This window comes from Raphanus sativus, chromosome 9 (genome assembly GCF_000801105.2).
Source record: "Raphanus sativus cultivar WK10039 chromosome 9, ASM80110v3, whole genome shotgun sequence".
NCBI lineage: Eukaryota > Viridiplantae > Streptophyta > Magnoliopsida > Brassicales > Brassicaceae > Raphanus > Raphanus sativus.
Window position 1 is genome coordinate 32,566,744 of NC_079519.1, and position 10,099 is coordinate 32,576,842.

Below are 10,099 nucleotides of genomic sequence, written 5' to 3' on the forward strand. Positions count from 1 at the left end.
TTTATTTGCATTTTGGTCATTACAATTACATATTACATTTTATGATTCTTAGATATTTTGTTGTTTATCATTTTAATCATTTAAAAAATCATATCTTATAATATTCAATATTTGTTTTCATAAATTTTAGTTTTACACACAAAACTAAATATAAACCTTAAACTAGGAAGTTTTAAGGTTTAAAAACATCTTTAGACTTCAAATATGAAGTTTAAAACAATCTTCTAAACTATTAAAACTGAAATACAAATTTAAATTCACCCTTAATTTTCCTTAATAATTACAATCTTATGTCACTGGCTTAATAAATTGTAGTTTTCTAAAAAACATCTCAGTTTCCAAATAATAATAAAAATAGTTTATAGGTCGTTTACAAAAAAACTGCTGCCATATTAACTACTTTACATATCTACACCAAAAATCTAGAATATATCTTTAGTGTGATACGCTTTGTTTTTAACAATCCTTATTCATAAGTTTTTATAAATATCTTTCCACTTACTAACTTTAAAAAAGAATATATCAAAGTATAAAATCCCTCCAATCAATGAAACATCTAATTATTAAATACGAAAATGATTAGCTCACTGATAAGAAATCGCCATTGTACTTATATCTATTATTATAAAGAAAAGGGGACTCTCTTCTCCTTCATCCATGTCAAATAATAGTGTTACCAGAGAGAGACACGTGTCCAAAACGCAAATCCACTGCGTTTCATTAAACTCTCAGCTACGTGGCTTCTTATTAGATATGGGCCTTACATTTTTTCAATTCGGCGAGCCCATTAATGAGTTCCACCAGTTGTAAAGACCGTCGTTTTCGTATTAGGTTTTTCGTCTCCGCCATTAATGTCGACACAGAGTTGATTCAGCTTCTTTTTTTTTTTTTTTTGCTAAAAGTTGATTCAGCTTCTTGCTAACGCTCTATATCAATTACAGATTCCCCATCTTAAAGTCATTCTCAAATCATCACTCACTATCTATCTTGAATGCGATCTTCTTCATGCGAGGAGGCGGTGGAACATAAAAGGGTAAGCTTTCCTACTATCACATCCATCTTCTCATTCCCTCTAAACAAGAAAGTAAATGTTATCGAGAAAAATGACTAATGCAGCGATCTTCCTTCCGATCTGAAGACCGGACGATGCTCCTCCACCTTTCAAGTCCGGTTTCTCCGCTTCTGGGAGGCCAGGAACGTCCGACGCGGCGGCAAACCCATGGGGGTCGACATGTTGCTGCTTGATTTCCAGGTTTGTTCTGTTACCCCGTTTGAGTTTGTTATGTTCCTCCGCTGGATTTCAATACTAGATTGTTTTTTTTTACAGTACCGGCAACTTCCACGTTCTACAGCATAAGACGCCATTCCAAAAGACGTGTACTCTATCTATTATCTCCGGTTAGTGAAGAAGCTTGAAGTCTAACACAAAAAAAAAATTGATTTATGCAGTGGAATCTCTTGACGAGGGTTATGATTCTGAATTGAGTTTTCCCATGAGCATCTTATATTTCACACAAGACATGAAAGTTTATGTTTTCATTAACATCTTACTTACTCAGATTTATATGAGATGTTGAAAACATGACCTGTAATTTGGTCCTTTGTGAGTCGTTGAACCAACCTATTGGTTTTCTTTAAACCTCTGAATTTTCCTGAGCTAAAACCTTATTTTGGCATTTTTTCAGATTTATAGGAACTTCTGCCCGGAACATGGAAGACCTTGACAGTACACCGAGGCTGAGAGCTATCTTCAGTTTGTAGAAAGAACGCTGAGGAAGCAACATCTGCCTCCCATTGCACTAACTACACTCTGTGAGAATATACTTTCCCCTGCAAAATTTTCCTTTTCCTTTTGTGAAGCCCTCAAGAAAAAGAAAAAAATACACCATGGAATCCATTGGTTTGATTCACTTTTGTACAAAATTTCTCTATTCCCTGTTGATTTGAAGGTTCTTTTTTTGGTTTAGCGAAGCACTTGATCGTAGCTTTGTCTACAAAAATGGCGCTGGAAAACATGTCAGCTTTTCCATTAACCTCTGGAACAACTTGGCTGAAGACAATTATACTGGTGAGGAAACCATTTCACTATCTCTTCTTCTTACTGATTCTTCAAATGGTGATTAGAAGTTATGTTGTTGCAGTTTAAATGGAGATTGGGCACCTTTGCTAGATGGTGTGAGAGAACATCCTGACAACTGTACTCGCTTGCAAGCCTTTTGATCTCAGATTTCTACTGCTGCTATAAAGCCTTACAACACTGTTTTCTTGCCGCATTCTCTATTTGAAAAATCTATCCATTTTCCTAAATTTTGCGAGCTCAGTGTTGCGGTTGTGGTGCGTTGAAGTTTTGAGCTAGAGTTCTCCCTCAAATGTCTCCATTTTTTCTTTCCTATCTCGAAGTCACCATTGCTCTTTTAGCAGGTCAACCTAACGAATCTGGAACATATTAATGAGAACCACATGCATGAAGGAACAAAAGGAATTGGTAATGAGGAATCAGGCGAGCCCGCCAGCAGCACAAAGAAAGGGCAAAATTGCGGTGGCGATAGAATCAGAGCAGATACACAGTGTCGTTACGATGTGTGATTTGATTGGATGATTTCGACGTAAACGTCGTTAGTATTCTGGTGGGATGCAATCAGAGTGTTTGTAAAGAAGATAATTTTGGGGCTTAAATATTTGGTATCATGCAGTCTTGATATTCTTACGTTTTCGGATTAACGGGAAATCTTTTTCAGCTCTTAGCTTTTATCAATCATCTATGTCATGACCTAACCTTAGTTTGGTCTTTCATATTTTTTTTTATCTGTATTCTTATAACCTTAAAGAAAGGTTGGTGGTATTATTTTATTAACTTCGGGATCAATATATACTTTTGCATTTCTTATATAATGTTCTAAATTTATAAAACCACTCATAAAAAAGATGGGTTTTATACATAAACTAAACAATGATTTTATGTATGTAAAAAAAAATTATGAACTAGAAACTTTGCATGGAGAATTTTAGATTCATGTATTATAATTTTTACATGAACCATTTTCAGATAAAAATCCATGCGGATATTTCGTGAAGACACAATTATTTATTAAAGAAATACCTTAGGATAACCCTAAAAAAGTTTTTTCACCAAATATAGCATATAATGATTAAAATGATCAAAATGTTTTGTTAAAGAAGTAAATATACATTTATATCCATAGGGTTATTTGATATATACTTTAGGGTTAGTGTTAAGGCGTGATGATTTGTGATTGAGATTTAAATCTTTTTATTAAATAAAAATAAATATAAATTTTTTAAAATAGTTTTAAAAATATTTCCAAAAAACGTAATTGAGAAAAATAAAGGAAGTAAAAAAAGTTTCAAAAAATTAATTATAGAAAATTAGAATTTGAAAACATATAATCTGAAACTATAAAAAATATTTCTTTACTTATTTATTTTATTTACTTATTTGTATTTATATACCTAGGGTATAAAGATCTTTTATTTATTAAATGAAACATTTTGTCATTTTCTTCCTTAAGATTTCTTTTTGTGACAAAACTTGAAAATTGTCTATTCAAGAAAATGTTCCTATTTATTAATACATATATTTTAAAATTTTATATATACCATCAAATTATTTATATATGACAAATTCTCTAACAAAATAAATAATTAAAAACACTGAATAATCTATTTTATAATATGCAATCAATTTTTACGCGATTGACATTTAAATATGAATTTTTCTATTTTTCCTTTTTTTATGATTCATAAATATTATCTTCATTTAATAGTTATATAAATTATCTTATATTTTAAAAATATCTTTGGGGCTAATTATTACTATATTAATTTATAACCAGTTGTCTAATTTAATAAATATACATAATTATTCATTAAAGGTATCACTAAATTTAATTACTCTATCTTTTAACGTAATAGGTGGCATTTAAAAATCACTTCAAAATAATAGTATAAATTTAGTAAAATAGAAATCATGATTATAATACTAAAACTTTACGAAAATATATATATTTTTAGGCATATATTATTTTGTTTACGCATGAAATATTTGTTAAACATTATATAGTTATTTTAATCAAATACTAAAAGCTGTATTTAACATATAAAAGTGAGAACATGACCTGCAAATCGAGCTAATTCATCTGTTTTGCATGTTATTTAATTGATGCATCCAAGAAAACCAGCAGCCATGGACTAAGAATCTTAGTCTAAGATTCATGCTTCCTGATCTCTATACGATCATGTATACGCCTTGATAGTTTGAGATTCAACAAGAAATATCAATGTTGTTTCATAGATTGAGAAGAAGAAATATGATGGTTGTTTACTGTTTGGTGGTTATGATAAATGGATTAGGTTGGACTGAGCTAGGTTGGTACTGGGGTTGATAAAATGTTTAGATTTTTCTTAAAAAGATTCTAAACATAAAGATTTGTGAATATTGTAAAATGGATAGAAAGCAGAGAGTTGTAGCATTTCAGTAGGCATGGACCGATAGACATATACTTTAAAGGTTACATGAATCATAGCTTTGGTTATTTTCTTTTACTTAATCAAGTAGTATTGAAAAGGCTAAGTACTAAAACAAAGGCATAGCTTGCATAACTTTGAAATGGGAAGTCTCCATATTATTTAATTAAGTAATATCACTCAAAAACTACAATGAGATGTAACTATGCGGAATAAAAAAATAAGACGATAGAAGAAATAAAAAAAATAGAAGAAAGGAAAAGCGAAACTCTTTAAAAATCACAAACACAAAACTTTCTATGTATTTGTTACAAAAAATTATCACAATTTCAACTCTGTTGAAAGAAACAACAATAACATATGTTCACGACATTTAACATGTAAGTAAATGTTGCATTTAACCACCACCAGCTTAATATTTTGGATATTATAAAATATGGTCTAAATAAGCTAAATCCCATGTACAACTAAATGTCTAATTATATTTTTTTTTTTGATCAAATAAAAACATGCGCCAACACACACATCTAGAATTCATGAAGTAACCTTTTAAACCTCATTATAACATAAATACCAAAACAAACAACAACAATTGTTTATAATAGTAACTACTAAGATTGTCCAAAACAACTATATTAACTTTGACAGAGAGTTCTTCTAAATTAAAACCTCATTCTCCACTATTTATAAACACTCACAGAAAAAATAGTATTAGAAAACTTAATCTCATTTTTTATCGAATCCGATTGGTTTATGGATTTTATAGTATTAAAAACTGAAAACACTATAACAGCTTACAATTCAAGACTAAAACATCAAAATATTAAGAATTCAATTATTTTTAGTTATATAGTTGAAATTTGGTGTATGCAACATAATCATATTACACCAACTCAACATAAAAGGAAATTGACACAAAATTACATCTTTTATAAAATCCGATCCATCAAATCCCGCCCGTAGGGCGGGCATATCCTAGTATATATATATAGATACATCTCTTACCTTTTATTTTTTTTTGCATCCAAAACAAGCAATAAAAAAATAGCCACTGATCAAGGTTTACTTTTTTATTTTTCTGTATCTGTTGAACTTGAGAATCTATATTATTAAAATTGAAGTACAAAATAAGTTTGTTTAAAAAATATTGATAGTAATTTTTTAAAATAGGTTTGTTTAGAAACATGGATGACAGATTAAAAAATATGTTTGTTTAGAAACATGAATATTATTTTTTTTAATAGGTTTATTTGGAAACATGAATATTAGTTTAAAAAACATTTGTTTAGAAACATGGATAACAGATTAAAAAAGAAGTTTGTTTGGAAATATTAATAGTAATTAAAAAGGTTAATTTGGAAATATTAATAACAATATAAAAATATATAATGTTGTTTGGAAACATGTATATCAGTATATTAAGAAAAAACATTTATTTATATTATAAAAAATTTACAAACTATTATATTATGAGAAACTATCTATTTGAGCCAGCTTTAAAATATACGAAAATTAATTAATCTAATTATCTAGAAACATGTTTTTCTAAAATAATCATAAAATAAAATTTAAACTTTATATACATATTTCAAATAAAAATAATAATCTAAAATTGATTTATATCAAAAAATGATTCAAAAATATACATATATTCAAAATTTTAATATTTTCCAATAACCATTATTAAATATTTTTTTCAATATATATAAGAAAAACACAATAAAAATTCCAATTTCATATACCAGCTAAAAATCATGGTTATTATATTTTACATTAAACTTTTCAAATATAATATATTTGATTATTTATATGATAGTAATATATGTTAGTATGTTCCTAAAGTTTTGAGTAGGGATGGACGTTTGGATACCCATTCTGGTTCGGTTCAGATCTATTTGGATTTTAGGTTTTCAAGGTCAAAGATTTCAGCCTCATTCGGATATTTCTAAATTTTATTTCGAATTCGATTTAGATCTTTGTGGGTTCGGTTCGGCTTGGGTAACCCACTTAAATTATTTTTAAAATTTTAAAATTCATTATATACTTTAAATTTCTCAATATATATAAACAAAATAATATACTATATATAAATTTGAATAACATATGTCAAAATATCTAAACTCAACATAAAAATTGGTTTGATTTAAATATTTGGATAGATAATTATTTTAAGTATTTTTAATGTTTTGGGTATACTTTAAATATTTTATATATTTACTTTTGACTATTTATATATTTTTAAGTATTTAAACCAACTTAAAAGTACCATATATATTATGGATTTTTATATACATTAAATCTAAAAATGATTAATATATAAGTATGTAAGTCTATTTTGGATACTTTGGGTATCCGAAATAGTTTAGTTCGGATCGGATTGGATTTCATTTCTATAAATACCAAAATTTTGAATAATTTGGATATTTAATTAATTTCAGTTCGGATTTGATACTACTATTTTGGATCGGAATCGGTTCGATTTTTGGATTCGTTTTTTTGTTCAGCTCTAATATTAATATGAAAAATAAATAGTAATATATTTTATAAAAATACACCCGCACGGGCGTGCAGGTCAAAATCTAGTTAAACTTTAAATATGAAGTTTTGCAAGCTTCAAAATATAGTGTCTTTTTCTTGTAATTTAATATTTAGTTATGTATTTATATTTATAATTTATATATTTACTGTAAAAATTTATCAATTAATGTTAATGTGATATTTTTATATATGTGCTAATTATTTATAAGTTTTATGGATTTATATTAATTATAACATATATACATACCATAGTGTAAAATACAAATAATTTTGAAGTTTTTCTTTTGGAGAAAAACACATTGAAATTTCAAATTTAGAGTTTTGCAAACTCTAAAATAGAATGTTGGAGATGCTCTTATGAATGTTGCACCAAATGGATCAGTAAGATTGTGAAATTACCTTATTCCGCCAATCTGAAGAAAAATACATTATAAGACAAAGTCTTCAAGCAACAAAATCGAACCAAAGTTGTACTGTGTTTGAGTTAAAAGCTGCATAAGGAAATGAGAGCATTAGATGAATAAAAATTGATAAATTGTTCTTGGTAGCGGTATATATTAGGATATTGATACAAGGATAATCGGAAATATTAACAAAGAATAACGAGATAGCGATGGAATAAAGAAGAAAACTTAGTAGAATTTATTAACAAAGGACAAAGAGATGCAGAGAGAAATTGCAGCTATTTAATTATAACTTTAAATTTGAAGAGTAGTTAATGATTTTGAGATTAGTATTCTCAAGAAAAGACAACTAACTTTTAGCATTTATAACCTCTATTAAACATAATCATCTTATAAAAGAGAATTGCCCTTTAAAATTGCCTCTTAATTTTCCTATTTATTTATATTGACATGCCATTAAGAATTAAATGATAATACATATTTTAATTTTTTTGTCTATTCCACTTAAATTAATGTATTTTCTTAAATTAAATTTGAATTAAATACACTTCATTCACTTTTTCATTAAATCAATATCAAAAGTATTTATTTTTATCAGGTTCAAATAATTATATTCATTTTTATTGTACAAACAATTTATGGAAATTATAATTTCAACTCTTCATTTAACAAATCTGAACGAAGAATTATTACCAAATTTGAACCAAAACCGATTAAATATCTAAACGGATTTAAATTTTTGATATTTAGAGAACCATAATAACCAAACATGATCCGAACAAAATATTTCGGGTATTCAAATATATTTGAATCATATTTATATATTTGAATATGTTAGCTATTTTTAGAGTTAATATTCAAAAGTTATTTTAAAGTTGTCTAAATTTTTTGAAAATAAAAAAAGATAGTCAAAAGTAAACATTTAAAGTAGCTAAACAGTAATCAAAACACTAAAAATACTTAAAATTATATATTTATTCTCCATCTAAATATCCAAGTTAAATCTGTTTTTATTTTTTCAATTTAGGTATTTTGGCTTACGTTACTCAAATTTATATGTTATATTATTTTATTTTTATATTTTGAGAAATGAAAAAGTATATACAAAATTTTGAAAATTTAAAAATAATTTAAATGAGTTATCAAACCCGAAACTGTAAAGATCTTAATCAAACTAGAACAAAAATTTATAAATACTCGAATGACCATAAAATCTTTAAACTCGAAAATCTCAAACCTGAAAAGATTTTAGCCGAATTCGAGTGGATACTCAAATATCTACCTTTAACTTAGTCAATATAAAATGATCAAATATTATAAATACATTATTTATTATAAATAAATAAAAACTAAAACATAAAATTAATACACGTACAGACGCATGGATCAACATCTTATTTTGTTTTTGTTAGCATAAGATAACCGAAACTCTGTTATATGATATAATGCCCAACTTGATAATTTCGTCTCCAGCAAAATAATTAATTGAGAACGATAGCTCCACTGATGTTACTGGTTCGAACAGGATTATACCTCGAAATGATATAGAAAACTAAATTATTAATTTTAATGTAAAAATACAACAAGGAGAGCAGTGACTGAGATGTAGAGAAATGGTTGAATTAGTATTGCGGGAGATAAACACATTACCAACTAAATTTCTGTTTTGCAGAGAAGGAATCCAATCTTCTTTAAGTTAATTAAATAGAAGGACAAAGATTCTTTTAAGAGAAACACAAAGGGTAAAGAAAAAATATAATCCTTCTGTTTCATAATAATTATTGTTTCATAATAAGTGTCATTTTATAATTCGATGAAAACTATACTTACTTTTACCTGAAAATTAATTGTAAATTACATAGATTTTATAAATAATTTATCTTAAATACTATTGTTCAAATAGGAGTAACTAAAAAAATTAAATACATTTTAATCACTTTCTTAATCTATGTGAAAATGTCAAAAAATACTTATTTTAAAACGGATGGAGTAATTAATTAGGAAAACTCCATTGCGAATATGTAGAACAAGTTCTATCTACTAAAAAAAATTGTTAGAGAAAATTGTTGACAGAGAACTTCAAAAGAAAAAAATGATATCCTTATTGTACATGTTACTTTTTATCGGGTTAATTAAGTTTGTGATTTAAAATTCAACTTTTAACAGAAGTACATAAAATTTTATTAATAAATGGTTAGAAACCCTTAAGCATCATACTGCCGTTAATGATGATAAAAGAACTGCCATGCATTCAAAAGGTTTGGTCAAATGTTTAGAAAAGTGATATATGAAACATTTACAAAAAGAAAAAAAAATAATACGAGCAGTCAATTAAAAGGTAGAAAGAAGATTGTCGAAGGCCAGATACATTAATTAAATTAAAAGTTGTTAGAAGCAAGAGAGAGTTTGGAAGCAAATACTACATACATAAAACTCTAAAAATAATAAAATATGGTCAATTGATCAAATAAACTCACTTTAGCAATAGAAACAGATCATACCACCCGCCCCAATCGAAAATAATTAAGATATGATTGATTATATATACAGTAGTGTCAAATGTTGTCGCAATGCTGATCAAATCTGGTAATTGATTTCTTATAAATATATGTATCCACTTTATTACTATGTAATAATAACTTGGTTTGTTTGTTTTTCTCCCTTGTAATTTG

General features: G+C 26.9%; 1 long non-coding RNA gene across 5 annotated transcripts; it reads left to right on the forward strand.

The window, feature by feature from the left end:
- The first annotated feature begins 831 nt into the window (after positions 1-831).
- On the forward strand, positions 832-2,870 carry LOC130500299 (uncharacterized). Of its 5 annotated transcripts, none has more exons than XR_008938899.1 (7): positions 832-864; positions 942-1,033; positions 1,117-1,252; positions 1,328-1,398; positions 1,686-1,812; positions 1,968-2,068; positions 2,142-2,870. It is a non-coding gene; the product is annotated as an uncharacterized LOC130500299 (long non-coding RNA). The 5 variants fall into 5 exon arrangements; XR_008938901.1 differs by lacking the exon at positions 832-864 and having other exon boundaries at positions 871-1,033; positions 2,142-2,334; positions 2,419-2,870; XR_008938900.1 differs by lacking the exon at positions 832-864 and having other exon boundaries at positions 871-1,033; positions 2,142-2,334; positions 2,422-2,870.
- The last annotated feature ends 7,229 nt before the right edge of the window (positions 2,871-10,099 follow it).